This window comes from Scyliorhinus torazame, chromosome 26 (assembly GCF_047496885.1).
Source record: "Scyliorhinus torazame isolate Kashiwa2021f chromosome 26, sScyTor2.1, whole genome shotgun sequence".
Taxonomy (NCBI): domain Eukaryota; kingdom Metazoa; phylum Chordata; class Chondrichthyes; order Carcharhiniformes; family Scyliorhinidae; genus Scyliorhinus; species Scyliorhinus torazame.
The window spans coordinates 5399239-5411865 of record NC_092732.1 but is presented as its reverse complement, the minus strand read 5'-3'; the positions used below and the strand labels follow the sequence as shown (position 1 = coordinate 5411865).

The 12627-nt window shown below is 44.9% G+C and overlaps 1 non-coding gene across 1 annotated transcript; it reads left to right on the top strand.

Moving 5' to 3' along the window:
- The first annotated feature begins 6712 nt into the window (after window positions 1-6712).
- trnas-cga (transfer RNA serine (anticodon CGA)) lies at window positions 6713-6794 on the top strand. Its single transcript has one exon. It is a non-coding gene; the product is annotated as a tRNA-Ser (tRNA).
- The last annotated feature ends 5833 nt before the right edge of the window (window positions 6795-12627 follow it).

The following is a 12627-nucleotide window of genomic DNA, read 5'->3' as shown; positions in this document are numbered from 1 at the left end:
TTGGAGTACATTAGATGGGTCGTTTTTTGTACAATGTGTGCAGGACGGTTTCCTGACACAATATGTTGACAGGTCAACAAGAGGCGAGGCCACGTTGGATTTGGTATTGGGTAATGAACCAGGCCAGGTGTTGGATTTGGAGGTAGGAGAGCACTTTGGGGACAGTGACCACAATTCGGTGACGTTTACGTTAATGATGGAAAGGGATAAGTATACACCGCAGGGCAAGAGTTATAGCTGGGGGAAGGGCAATTATGATGCCATTAGACGTGACTTGGGGGGGATAAGGTGGAGAAGTAGGCTGCAAGTGTTGGGCATACTGGATAAGTGGAGCTTGTTCAAGGATCAGCTACTGCGTGTTCTTGATAAGTATGTACCGGTCAGGCGTCGAGCGAGGGAACCGTGGTTTACCAAAGAAGTGGAATCTCTTGTTAAGAGGAAGAAGGAGGCCTATGTGAAGATAAGGTGTGAAGTTTCAGTTGGGGCGATGGATAGTTACAAGGTAGCGAGGAAGGATCTAAAGAGAGAGCTAAGACGAGCAAGGAGGGGACATGAGAAGTATTTGGCAGGTAGGATCAAGGAAAATCCAAAAGCTTTCTATAGGTATGTCAGGAATAAACAAATGACTTGGGAAAGAGTAGGACCAGTCAAGGACAGGGATGGGAAGTTGTGTGTGGAGTCTGAAGAGATAGGCGAGATACTAAATGAATATTTTTCGTCAGTATTCACTCAGGAAAAAGATAATGTTGTGGAGGAGAATGCTGAGACCCAGGCTATTAGAATAGATGGCATTGAGGTACATAGGGAAGAGGTATTGGCAATTCTGGACAGGCTGAAAATAGATACCTCCCCGGGTCCTGATGGGATTTATCCTAGGATTCTCTGGGAGGCCAGGGAAGAGATTGCTGGACCTTTGGCTTTGATTTTTATGTCATCATTGGATACAGGAATAGTGCCAGAGGACTGGAGGATAGCAAATGTGGTCCCTTTGTTCAAAAAGGGGAGCAAAGATAACCCCGGCAACTATAGACCGGTGAGCCTCACGTCTGTAGTGGGTAAAGTCTTGGAGGGGATTATAAGAGACAAGATTTATAATCATCTAGATAGGAATAATATGATCATGGATAGTCAGCATGGCTTTGTGAAGGGTAGGTCATGCCTCACAAACCTTATCGAGTTCTTTGAGAAGGTGACTGAACAGGTAGACGAGGGTAGAGCAGTTGATGTGGTGTATATGGATTTCAGCAAAGCGTTTGATAAGGTTCCCCATGGTAGGCTATTGCAGAAAATACGGAGGCTGGGGATTGTAGGTGATTTCGTGATGTGGATCAGAAATTGGCGAGCTGAAAGAAGACAGAGGGTGGTGGTTGATGGGAAATGTTCAGAATGGAGTTCAGTTACAAGTGGAGTACCACAAGGATCTGTTCTGGGGCCGTTGCTGTTTGTCATTTTTATCAATGACCTAGAGGAAGGCGCAGAAGGGTGGGTGAGTAAATTTGCAGACGACACTAAAGTCGGTGGTGTTGTCGATAGTGTGGAACGATGTAGCAGGTTACAGAGGGATATAGATAAGCTGCAGAGCTGGGCTGAGAGGTGGCAAATGGAGTTTAATGTAGAGAAGTGTGAGGTGATTCACTTTGGAAGGAATAACAGGAATGCAGAATATTTGGCTAATGGTAAAGTTCTTGGAAGTGTGAATGAGCAGAGGGATCTAAGTGTCCATGTACATAGATCCCTGAAAGTTGCCACCCAGGTTGATAGGGTTGTGAAGAAGGCCTATGGAGTGTTGGCCTTTATTGGTAGAGAGATTGAGTTCCGGAGTCGCGAGGTCATGTTGCAGCTGTACAAACTCTGGTACGGCCGCATTTGGAGTATTGCGTACAGTTCTGGTCACCGCATTATAGGAAGGACGTGGAGGCTTTGGAGAGGGTGCAGAGGAGATTTACCAGGATGTTGCCTGGTATGGAGGGAAAATCTTATGAGGAAAGGCTGATGGACGTGAGGTTGTTTTCGTTGGAGAGAAGAAGGTTAAGAGGAGACTTAATAGAGGCATACAAAATGATCAGGGGGTTAGATATGGTGGACAGTGAGAGCCTTCTCCCGCGGATGGAAATGGCTGGCACGAGGGGACACAGCTTTAAACTGAGGGGTAATAGATATAGGACAGAGGCCAGAGGTAGGTTCTTTACGCAAAGAGTAGTGAGGCCGTGGATTGCCCTACCTGCTACAGTAGTGAACTTGCCAACATTGAGGGCATTTAAATGTTTATTGGATAAACATATGGATGATAATGGCATAGTGTAGGTTAGATGGCTTTTGTTTCGGTGCAACATCGTGGGCCGAAGGGCCTGTACTACGTTGTATCGTTCTATGCTCTATAGACTGTTTTCTGTAGTGCAGTGTTTACAGAGACTGTTTTCATAGACTATTTACTTTAGGGCATTGTTTATATAGACTGTTTAATGTCGGGCACTGTTTATACAGACTGTTTACTGCATGGCACTCTTTAACCTGGCTGTTCACTGTGTGGCACTGTTTACATAGACTCTGTTTACTGCAAGGCACTGTTTACCAAGACTGCGTACAGTAGGGCACTGTTTCTATACACTGTTTACTTTCGGGCACGTTTGTTTACAAAGATTGTTTACGGTAGGGCACTGTTTACAAAGACTGTTTTCTATAGGAGACTGTTTACGTACACTATTAACTTTAGGGCACGGTTGATATAGACTGTTTACTCTACGGCACTGTTTATATAGACTGCTTACTGCAAGGCACTGTTTACATTGATTGCTTTTGTAGGGCACTCCTTACCGAGACTGTTTACTGTAGGGCACTTCCCACAGACTATTTATTGCAGGGGACGTTTATATAGACTGCTTATGGTAGGGCACTGTTTACATAGACTGTTTACTGTAGGGCACTGTTTACATAGACTGTTTGCAGCTGGGCGCTGTGTATATAGACTGTTTACTGAAGGTTACTGTTACATGGATTGTTTACCGTAGGGTACTGTTACAAAGACTCTTTACAGTGGGGTACTGTTTTATATACTGTTTACTGTAGGGCAATTTTTACATAGACTGTTTGCAGCAGGGCACTGTAGGGTGATGTTAATATAAACGTGTTTACTGCAAGGCACTGTTTACATAGACTGCTTGCTGTAGGACACTATTTATTGTAGATCACTGTTTACATAGACTGATTACTGCACGGCTCTGTTTACATTGTCTGTTTGCAGCAGGGCACTGTTTATATAGACTCTGTTTACTGTATGTAGGGCACTCATCTCATAGACTCTGTTTACTGTAGGGCACTGTTTGGAGAGACTTTTTTCTGGAAGGCACGGTTTACATGGACTGTTTACTGTGGGAAACTGTTTACATAGACTGGGTAGGACACTGTTTATATAGACGGTATTTCTGTAGTACAATGTTGACATAGACGGGTTACTGTAGGGCACTGTTTACACAGACTGGTTACTGCACGACACTGTTTACATAGTGTTTACAGTAGGGTACTGTTTATATATACTGTTTACTGTCGGGTACTGTTTACATAGACTGTTTGCAGCTGGGCACTGTTTAGATAGACTCTTTACTGTTGAGTACTGTTAACATAGACTTTGTTTACTGTAGGGCACTGTTTACATTGTTTACTGTCGAGCACTGATTAGCTGCACTGTTTACTGTAAGAGTACTGTTTACATCGGCTCTGTTTACTGTATGTCGGGCTCTCTTCACAGACTCGGTTTACTGTAGTGCACAGTTTTGATAGACTGTTTACTGTAGGGCACTGCTTACATGGACTGTTTACTGTGGGAAACTGTTTACATAGACTATTCAGCGTAGGGCACTGTTTACCGAGACTGTTTTCTGTAGTCCAATGTTTACGTAGACTGTTCACTGTAGGACACTGTTTTCATAGACTATTTATTGTAGGGCACTGTTTATATAGATGGTTTACTGTCGGGCGCTGTTTATATAGACTGTTTACTGCAAAATACTGTTTACAAAGACTGCTTACAGTCGGGCACTGTTTATATAGACTACTGTAGGGCACTATTTACATAGACTCTGTTTTCTACAAGGCACTGATACAAAGACTGCTTACAGTACGGCACTGTTACTGTAGGGCACTTTTTATATCGACTGTAAACTGTTGGCCACGAATTACATTGACAGTTTTCTGTAGGATACTGTTTACATACACTATTAACTGTATGGCACTGTTTATATAGACTCTGTTTACTGCAGGGCACTGTTAACATCGACTTTGTATCCTGTTTACTATTTACTCTGTTTACATAGACTGTTTACTGTTGCACACTGTTTGCATAGACTGTTTACTGGAAAGTACTGTTTACATAGACTCTGCTTACTGTATGTAGGGCACTCTTCACATAGACTCTGTTTATGTAGCTCACTGTTTTCATAGACTGTTTATCATAGGGCACTGTTTACATGACTCTGTTTTCTGTAGGGCACTGTTTACATAGACTGTTTACTGTAGGGCACTGTTTAAATTGACTGTTTACTGTACGGCACTGTTGACATAGACTGTCTACTGTGGGAAACTGTTTACATAGACTGTTCAGCATAGTGCACTGCTTATATAGACTGTTTACTGCAGGACACTGTATACAGAGACTGTTTTCTGCAGTACAATGTTTACGTAGACGGTTTACTGTACGTCACTGTTTTTATAGACTGTTTACTGTAGGGCACTGTTTATACAGACTGTTTACCATAGGGTACTGCTTATATAGACCGTTTACTGCAGGACACTGTTTACAGAGACTGTTTTCGGCACGGCACTGTTTAAATGCACTGTTTGCAGCAGGGCACTGTTTATATAGACTGTTTACTGTAGAGTACTGTTTACATAGACTCGGTTTACTGTATGTAGGGCACTCTTCACATCGACCCTGTTTACTGTAGTGCATAGTTTACATACTGTTTACTGTCGGGCCATGTTTACATACACTTTGAATTCTTTGAGGAGGTGACCAAGCATGTGGATGAAGGTAAAGCAGTGGATGTAGTGTACATGGATTTTAGTAAGGCATTTGATAAGGTTCCCCAAGGTAGGCTTCTGCAGAAAGTAAGGAGGCATGGGATAGTGGGAAATTTGGCCAGTTGGATAACGAATTGGCTAACCGATAGAAGTCAGAGAGTGGTGGTGGATGGCAAATATTCAGCCTGGATCCCAGTTACCAGTGGCGTACCGCAGGGATCAGTTCTGGGTCCTCTGCTGTTTGTGATTTTCATTAATGACTTGGATGAGGGAGTTGAAGGGTGGGTCAGTAAATTTGCAGACGATACGAAGATTGGTGGAGTTGTGGATAGTAAGGAGGGCTGTTGTCAGCTGCAAAGAGACATAGATAGGATGCAGAGCTGGGCTGAGAAGTGGCAAATGGAGTTTAACCCTGAAAAGTGTGAGGTTGTCCATTTTGGAAGGACATATGAATGCGGAATACAGGGTTAAATGCAGAGTTCTTGGCAATGTGGAGGAGCAGAGAGATCTTGGGGTCTATGGTCATACATCTTTGAAAGTTGCCACTCAAGTGGATAGAGCTGTCAGAAGGCCTATGGTGTGCTCGCGTTCAGTAACAGAGGGATTGAATTTAAGAGCCGTGAGGTGATGATGCAGCTGTACAAAAGTTTGGTAAGGCCGCATTTGGAGTACTGTGTACAGTTCTGGTCGCCTCATTTTAGGAAGGATGTGGAAGTTTTGGAAAAGGTGCAAAGAAGATTTACCAGGATGTTGCCTGGATTGGAGAGTAGGTCTTATGAGGTAAGGTTGAGGGTGCTAGGCCTTTTCTCATTAGAACAGAGAAGGATGAGGGGCGACTTGATAGAGGTTCATAAGATGATCAGGGGAATAGATAGAGTAGACAGTCAGAGACTTTTTCCCCGGATGGAACAAACCATTACAAGGGGACATAAATTTAAGGTGAAAGGTGGAAGATATAGGAGGGATATCAGAGGCAGGTTCTTTACCCAGAGAGTAGTGGGGGCATGGAATGCACTGCCTGTGGAAGTAATTGAGTCGGAAACATTAGGCACCTTCAAGCAGCTATTGGATAGGTACATGGATTCTGGAAAAATTATATAGTGTAGATTTATTTGTTCTTAAGGGCAGCACGGTAGCATTGTGGATAGCACAATTGCTTCACAGTTCCAGGGTCCCAGGTTCGATTCCGGCTTGGGTCACTGTCTGTGAGAAGTCTGCACGTCCTCCCCATGTCTGCGTGGGTTTCCTCCGGGTGCTCCGGTTTCCTCCCACAGTCCAAAGATGTGCAGGTTAGGTGGATTAGCAATGATAAATTGCCCTTAGTGTCCAAAATTGCCCTTGGTTTTGGGTGGAGGTGTTGAGTTTGGGTAGGGTGCTCTTTCCAAGAGCCGGTGCAGACTCAAAGGGCCGAATGGCCTCCTTCTGCACTGTAAATTCAATGATAATCTATGATTAATCTAGGACAAAGGTTCGGCACAACATCGTGGGCCGAAGGGCCTGTTCTGTGCTGTATTTTCTATGTTCTATGTTCTATGTACACTCTGTTTACTGTAGGGCACTGTTTACATAGACTGTTTACTGTGGGAATCTGATAATATTGACTGTTTACTGTAGGGCACAGTTTACTGAGACTGTTTTCTGAAGTACAATGTTTATATAGACTGTTTACTGTCGGGCACTTTTTATAGAGACAGTGGCTGCGATGGCCGAGTGGTTAAGGTGTTGGACTCGAAATACAATGGGGTTTCCCCGCGCAGGTTCGAACGCTGCCCGCAGCGGATGGGCACATAGCCTTTAGGGGCTGGTCTAGCATCGGGCTAAATCGCTTGCTTTGCAAGCAGACCAAGTCAGGCCAGCAGCACGGTGCAATTCCCGTACCATCCTCCTCAAAAAGGCGCCAGAACGGGGCGACTAGGGGCTTTTCACAGTAACTGCATTTGAAGCCTACAAGCGTTTTCATTTTCATTTTCTGTAGGCCACTGTTTATATAGACTGTTTAATGCATAGCACTGTTTATACAGGCTGTTTACTGTATGGCACTGTTTTTCGAGGCTGTTTACTGTATGGCACTGGTGATACAGGCTGTTTCCTGTGCGCCGCTGTTTACATAGACTCTGTTTACTGCGACGCTGTGTTTTCAAAGACTGCTTACAGTAAGGCAGTGTTACTGTAGGGCACTGTTTATATTGACTGTTTATTTAGGGCACTGTTTACATCGACTATTTACTGTATGGCACTGTTTAAGAACATAGAACAATGAACAATACAGCGCAGTACAGGCCCTTCAGCCCACAATGTTGCACCTAAACAAAAGCCATCTAACCTACACTATGCCATTATCATCCATATGTTTATCCAATAAACTTTGAAATGCCCTCATGTTGGCGAGTTCACTACTGTAGCAGGTAGGGCATTCCACGGCCTCACTACTCTTTGCGTAAAGAACCTACCTCTGACCTCTGTCCTATATCTATTACCCCTCAGTTTAAAGCTATGTCCCCTCGTGCCAGCCATTTCCATCCGCGGGAGAAGGCTCCCACTGTCCACCCTATCCAACCCCCTGATCATTTTGTATGCCTCTATTAAGTCTCCTCTTAATCTTCTTCTCTCCAACGAAAACAACCTCAAGTCCATCAGCCTTTCCTCATAAGATTTTCCCTCCATACCAGGCAACATCCTGGTAAATCTCCTCTGCACCCGCTCCAAAGCCTCCACGTCCTTCCTATAATGCGGTGACCAGAACTGTACGCAATACTCCAAATGCGGCCGTATCAGAGTTCTGTACAGCTGCAACATGACCTCCTGACTCCGGAACTCAATCCAATAAAGGCCAACACTCCATAGGCCTTCTTCACAACCCTATCAACCTGGGTGCCAACTTTCAGGGATCTATGTACATGGACACCTAGATCCCTCTGCTCATCCACACTTTCAAGAACTTTTCCATTAGCCAAATATTCCGCATTCCTGTTATTCCTTCCAAAGTGAATCACCTCACACTTCTCTACATTAAACTCCATTTGCCACCTCTCAGCCCAGCTCTGCAGCTTATCTATGTCCCTCTGTAACCTGCTACATCCTTCCACACTATCGACAACACCACCGACTTTAGTGTCGTCTGCAAATTTACTCACCCACCCTTCTGCGCCTTCCTCTAGGTCATTGATAAAAATGACAAACAGCAACGGCCCCAGAACAGATCCTTGTGGTACTCCACTTGTAACTGAACTCCATTCTGAACATTTCCCATCAACCACCACCCTCTGTCTTCTTTCAGCTAGCCAATTTCTGATCCACATCTCTAAATCATACTCAATCATCAGCCTCCGTATTTTCTGCAATAGCCTACCGTGGGGAACCTTATCAAACACTTTGCTGAAATCCATATACACCACATCAACTGCTCTACCCTCGTCCACCTGTTCAGTCACCTTCTCAAAGAACTCGATAAGGTTTGTGAGGCATGACCTACCCTTTACAAAGCCATGCTGACTATCCCTGATCATATTATTCCTATCTAGATGATTATAAATCTTGTCTCTTATAATCCCCTCCAAGACTTTGCCCACTACAGACGTGAGGCTCACCGGTCTATAGTTGCTGGGGTTGTCTCTGCTCCCCTTGTTGAACAAAGGCACCACATTTGCTATCCTCCAGTCCTCTGGCACTATTCCTGTAGCCAATGATGACATAAAAATCAAAGCCAAAGGTCCAGCAATCTCTTCCCTGGCCTCCCAGAGAATCCTAGGATAAATCCCATCAGGTCCCGGGGACTTATCTATTTTCAGCCTGTCCGGAATTGCCAACACCTCTTCCCTACATACCTCAATGCCATCTATTCTATTAGCCTGGGGCTCAGCATTCTCCTCCACAACATTATCTTTTTCCTGAGTGAATTCTGACGAAAAATATTCATTTAGTATCTCTCCTATCTCTTCAGACTCCACACACAACTTCCCATCCCTGTCCTTGACTGGTCCTACTCTTTCCCTAGTCATTCGCTTATTCCTGACATACCTATAGAAAGCTTTTGGGTTTTCCTTGATCCTACCTGCCAAATACTTCTCATGTCCCCTCCTTGCTCGTCTTAGCTCTCTCTTTAGATCCTTCCTCGCTAACTTGTAACTATCCATCGCCCCAACTGAAACTTCACACCTCATCTTCACATAGGCCTCCTTCTTCCTCTTAACAAGAGATTCCACTTCTTTGGTAAACCACGGTTCCCTCGCTCGACGCCTTCCTCCCTGCCTGACCGGTACATACTTATCAAGAACACGCAGTAGCTGATCCTTGAACAAGCTCCACTTATCCAGTGTGCCCAACACTTGCAGCCTACTTCTCCACCTTATCCCCCCCAAGTCACGTCTAATGGCATCATAATTGCCCTTCCCCCAGCGAAAACTCTTGCCCTCCGGTGTGTACTTATCCCTTTCCATCATTAACGTAAACGTCACCGAATTGTGGTCACTGTCCCCAAAGTGCTCTCCTACCTCCAAATCCAACACCTGGCCTGGTTCATTATCCAAAACCAAATCCAACATGGCCTCGCCTCTTGTTGGCCTGTCAACATAGTGTGTCAGGAAACCCTCCTGCACACACTGTACAAAAAACGACCCATCTAATGTACTCAAACTATATATTTTCCAGTCTATATTTGGAAAGTTAAAGTCTCCCCTAATAACTACCCTGTTACTTTCGATCTTATCCAGGATCATCCTCGCCATCCTTTCCTCTACATCCCTAGAACTATTTGGAGGCCTATAGAAGACTCCCAACAGTGAGACCTCTCCTTTCATGTTTCTAACCTCAGCCCATACTACCTCGGAAGATGAGTCCCCATCTAGCATCCTCTCCGCCACCGCAATACTGCTCTTGACTAGCAGCGCCACACCTCCCCCTCTTTTGCCTCCTTCTCTGAGCTTACTAAAACACCTAAACCCCGGAACCTGCAACATCCATTCCTGTCCCTGCTCTATCCATGTCTCCGAAATGGCCACAACATCGAAGTCCCAGGTACCAACCCATGCTGCCAGTTCCCCTACCTTATTTCGTATACTCCTGGCATTGAAGTAGACACACTTCAAACCACCTTCCTGAACACTGGCCCCCTCCTGCTACGTCAAATCTGTTCTCCTGACCTCTATACTCTCATTCTCCCTTACCCTAAAACTACAATCCAGGTTCCCATGCCCCTGCTGCATTAGTTTAAACCCCCCCAAAGAGCACTAACAAATCTCCCCCCCCAGGATATTTGTGCCCCTCAGGTTCAGATGTAGACCATCCTGTCTGTAGAGGTCCCACCTTCCCCAGAAAGAGCCCCAGTTATCCAGAAATCTGAATCCCTCCCGCCTGCACCATCCCTGTAGCGATGTGTTTAATTGCTCTCTCTCCCTATTCCTCATCTCACTATCACGTGGCACGGGCAACAACCCAGAGATAACAACTCTGTTTGTTCTAGTTCTGAGCTTCCATCCTAGCTCCCTGAAAGCCTGCCTGACATCCTTGTCCCCTTTCCTACCTATGTCGTTAGTGCCAATGGGGACCACGACTTGGGGCTGCTCCCCCTCCCCCCTAAGGACCCGGAAAACACGATCCGAGACATCACGTACCCTTGCACCTGGGAGGCAACATACCAAACGTGAGTCTCTCACGCTCCCACAAAATCTCCTATCTGTGCCCCTGACTATCGAGTCCCCAATTAGTAATGCTCTGCTCCTCTCCCCCTTCCCTTCTGAGCAACAGGGACAGACTCCGTGCCAGAGGCCCGTACCCCATGGCTTACCCCTGGTAAGTCGTTCCCCCCCCCACAAGTATCCAAAGCGGTATACTTGTTTCTCAGGGGAACGACAGCAAGGGAATCCCTGCACTGACTGCTTTTTCCCAGTCCCTCTTCCATTTACCCATCTATCTCCAATCTTTGGTATAACTAATTCCCTGAAGCTGCTATCTATGACCCCCTCTGCCTCCCGAATGATCCGAAGTTCTTCCAACTCCAGCTCCAGTTCCCTAACTCGGTCTTGGAGGAGCTGGAGATGGCAGCACTTCCTGCAGGTAAAATCAGCAGGGACACTAACGGCATCCCTCACCTCAAACATCCTGCAGGAGGAACATTGCACTCCCTTCCCTGCCATCCCTCTAACTTTCTACCAAGATCTGGCTAACAACTAAATTACTTTGGTTTTTTTTTTTTAAATAATAATAATAAAATATGGTACTTACCTCACACCAATGGGTTTTATTATTAGGCTAGAGGAGGAGGGCGGGTGGGAGACACTACACGTGTAGTGTCTCGGGTTTCCTCTCCACCAGAATTTATTGGTGAGGGTCTTCCCAGAAGTCCGCGGGTCGAACTTCCTGTTCCCGCCTTAAACACTAAATTTTTTTTTTTTTAAAACAGCAAAGAGGGACCGAAAACGGGACCAGGTAAGTGTTTTTAAAGGAGAGACTTACCTCGCAGAAATCACTTCCGCACTGCTCCCGCTGAAATTGACTAACCAGCTACGCTCCCGCTGAAATCGACTGGCCTGCCCCTGCAAAGACAAGTGTTTTTAAAGGAGAGACTTACCTCCCAGATATCACTTCCGCACTGCTCCCGCTGAAATTGACTAACCAGCTCCGCTCCCGCTGAAATCGACTCTTAACACAGACTGTTTACTGTCGGGGACTGTTTACATAGATTGTTTTCTGTAGGGCACTGTTTATATAGACTGTTTACTGCATGGCACTGTTTATAGAGGCTGTTTCCTGTGCGGTACTGTTTACATAGACTGTTTACTGTAGGGGACTGTTTACATAGACTGTTTACTGCATGGCACTGTTTATACAGGCTGTTTCCTGTGCGGTACTGTTTACATAGACTGTTTTCTGCATGGTACTGTTTACAAAGACTGCTTACAGTCGGTCACTGTTACTGTAGGGCACTGTTTATATAGACTGTTTGCTGTAGAGTACTGTTTACATAAACTCGGTTTTCTGTATATCGGGCACTCTTCACATAGACTCTGTTTACTGTAGGGCACTGTTTACATAGACTGTTTACCGTAGGGCACTGTTTACATAGAATCTCTGTTTACTGTAGGGCAAAGTTTATATAGACTGTTTACTGCAGGACACTGTATACAGAGACTGTTTTCTGTAGTACAATGTTTACGTAGACGGTTTACTGTACGTCACTGTTTTTATAGACTGTTTACTATAGGGCACTGTTTATAAAGACTGTTTACCGTAGGTACTGCTTATATAGACTGTTTACTGCAGGACACAGTTTACAGAGACTGTTTTCTGCACGGCACTGTTTTTATAGGCTGTTTACTGTAAGTACTGTTTACATAGACTCGGTTTACTGTATGTAGGGCACTCTTCACATCGACGCTGTTTAATGTAGTGCACTGTTTATATACTGTTTACTGTAGGGTACTGTTTACATAGACTGTTACTGTGGGAAACTGTTTAAATAGACTGTTTAATGTAGGGCACTCTTTACTGAGTGTTTTCTGAAGTACAATGTTTACATAGACTGTTTACTGTCGGACACTGTTTTCATACACTGTTCACTGTAGAGCATAGTTTATATAGACTGCTTACTGTCGGGCACTTTTTATAGAGACAGTG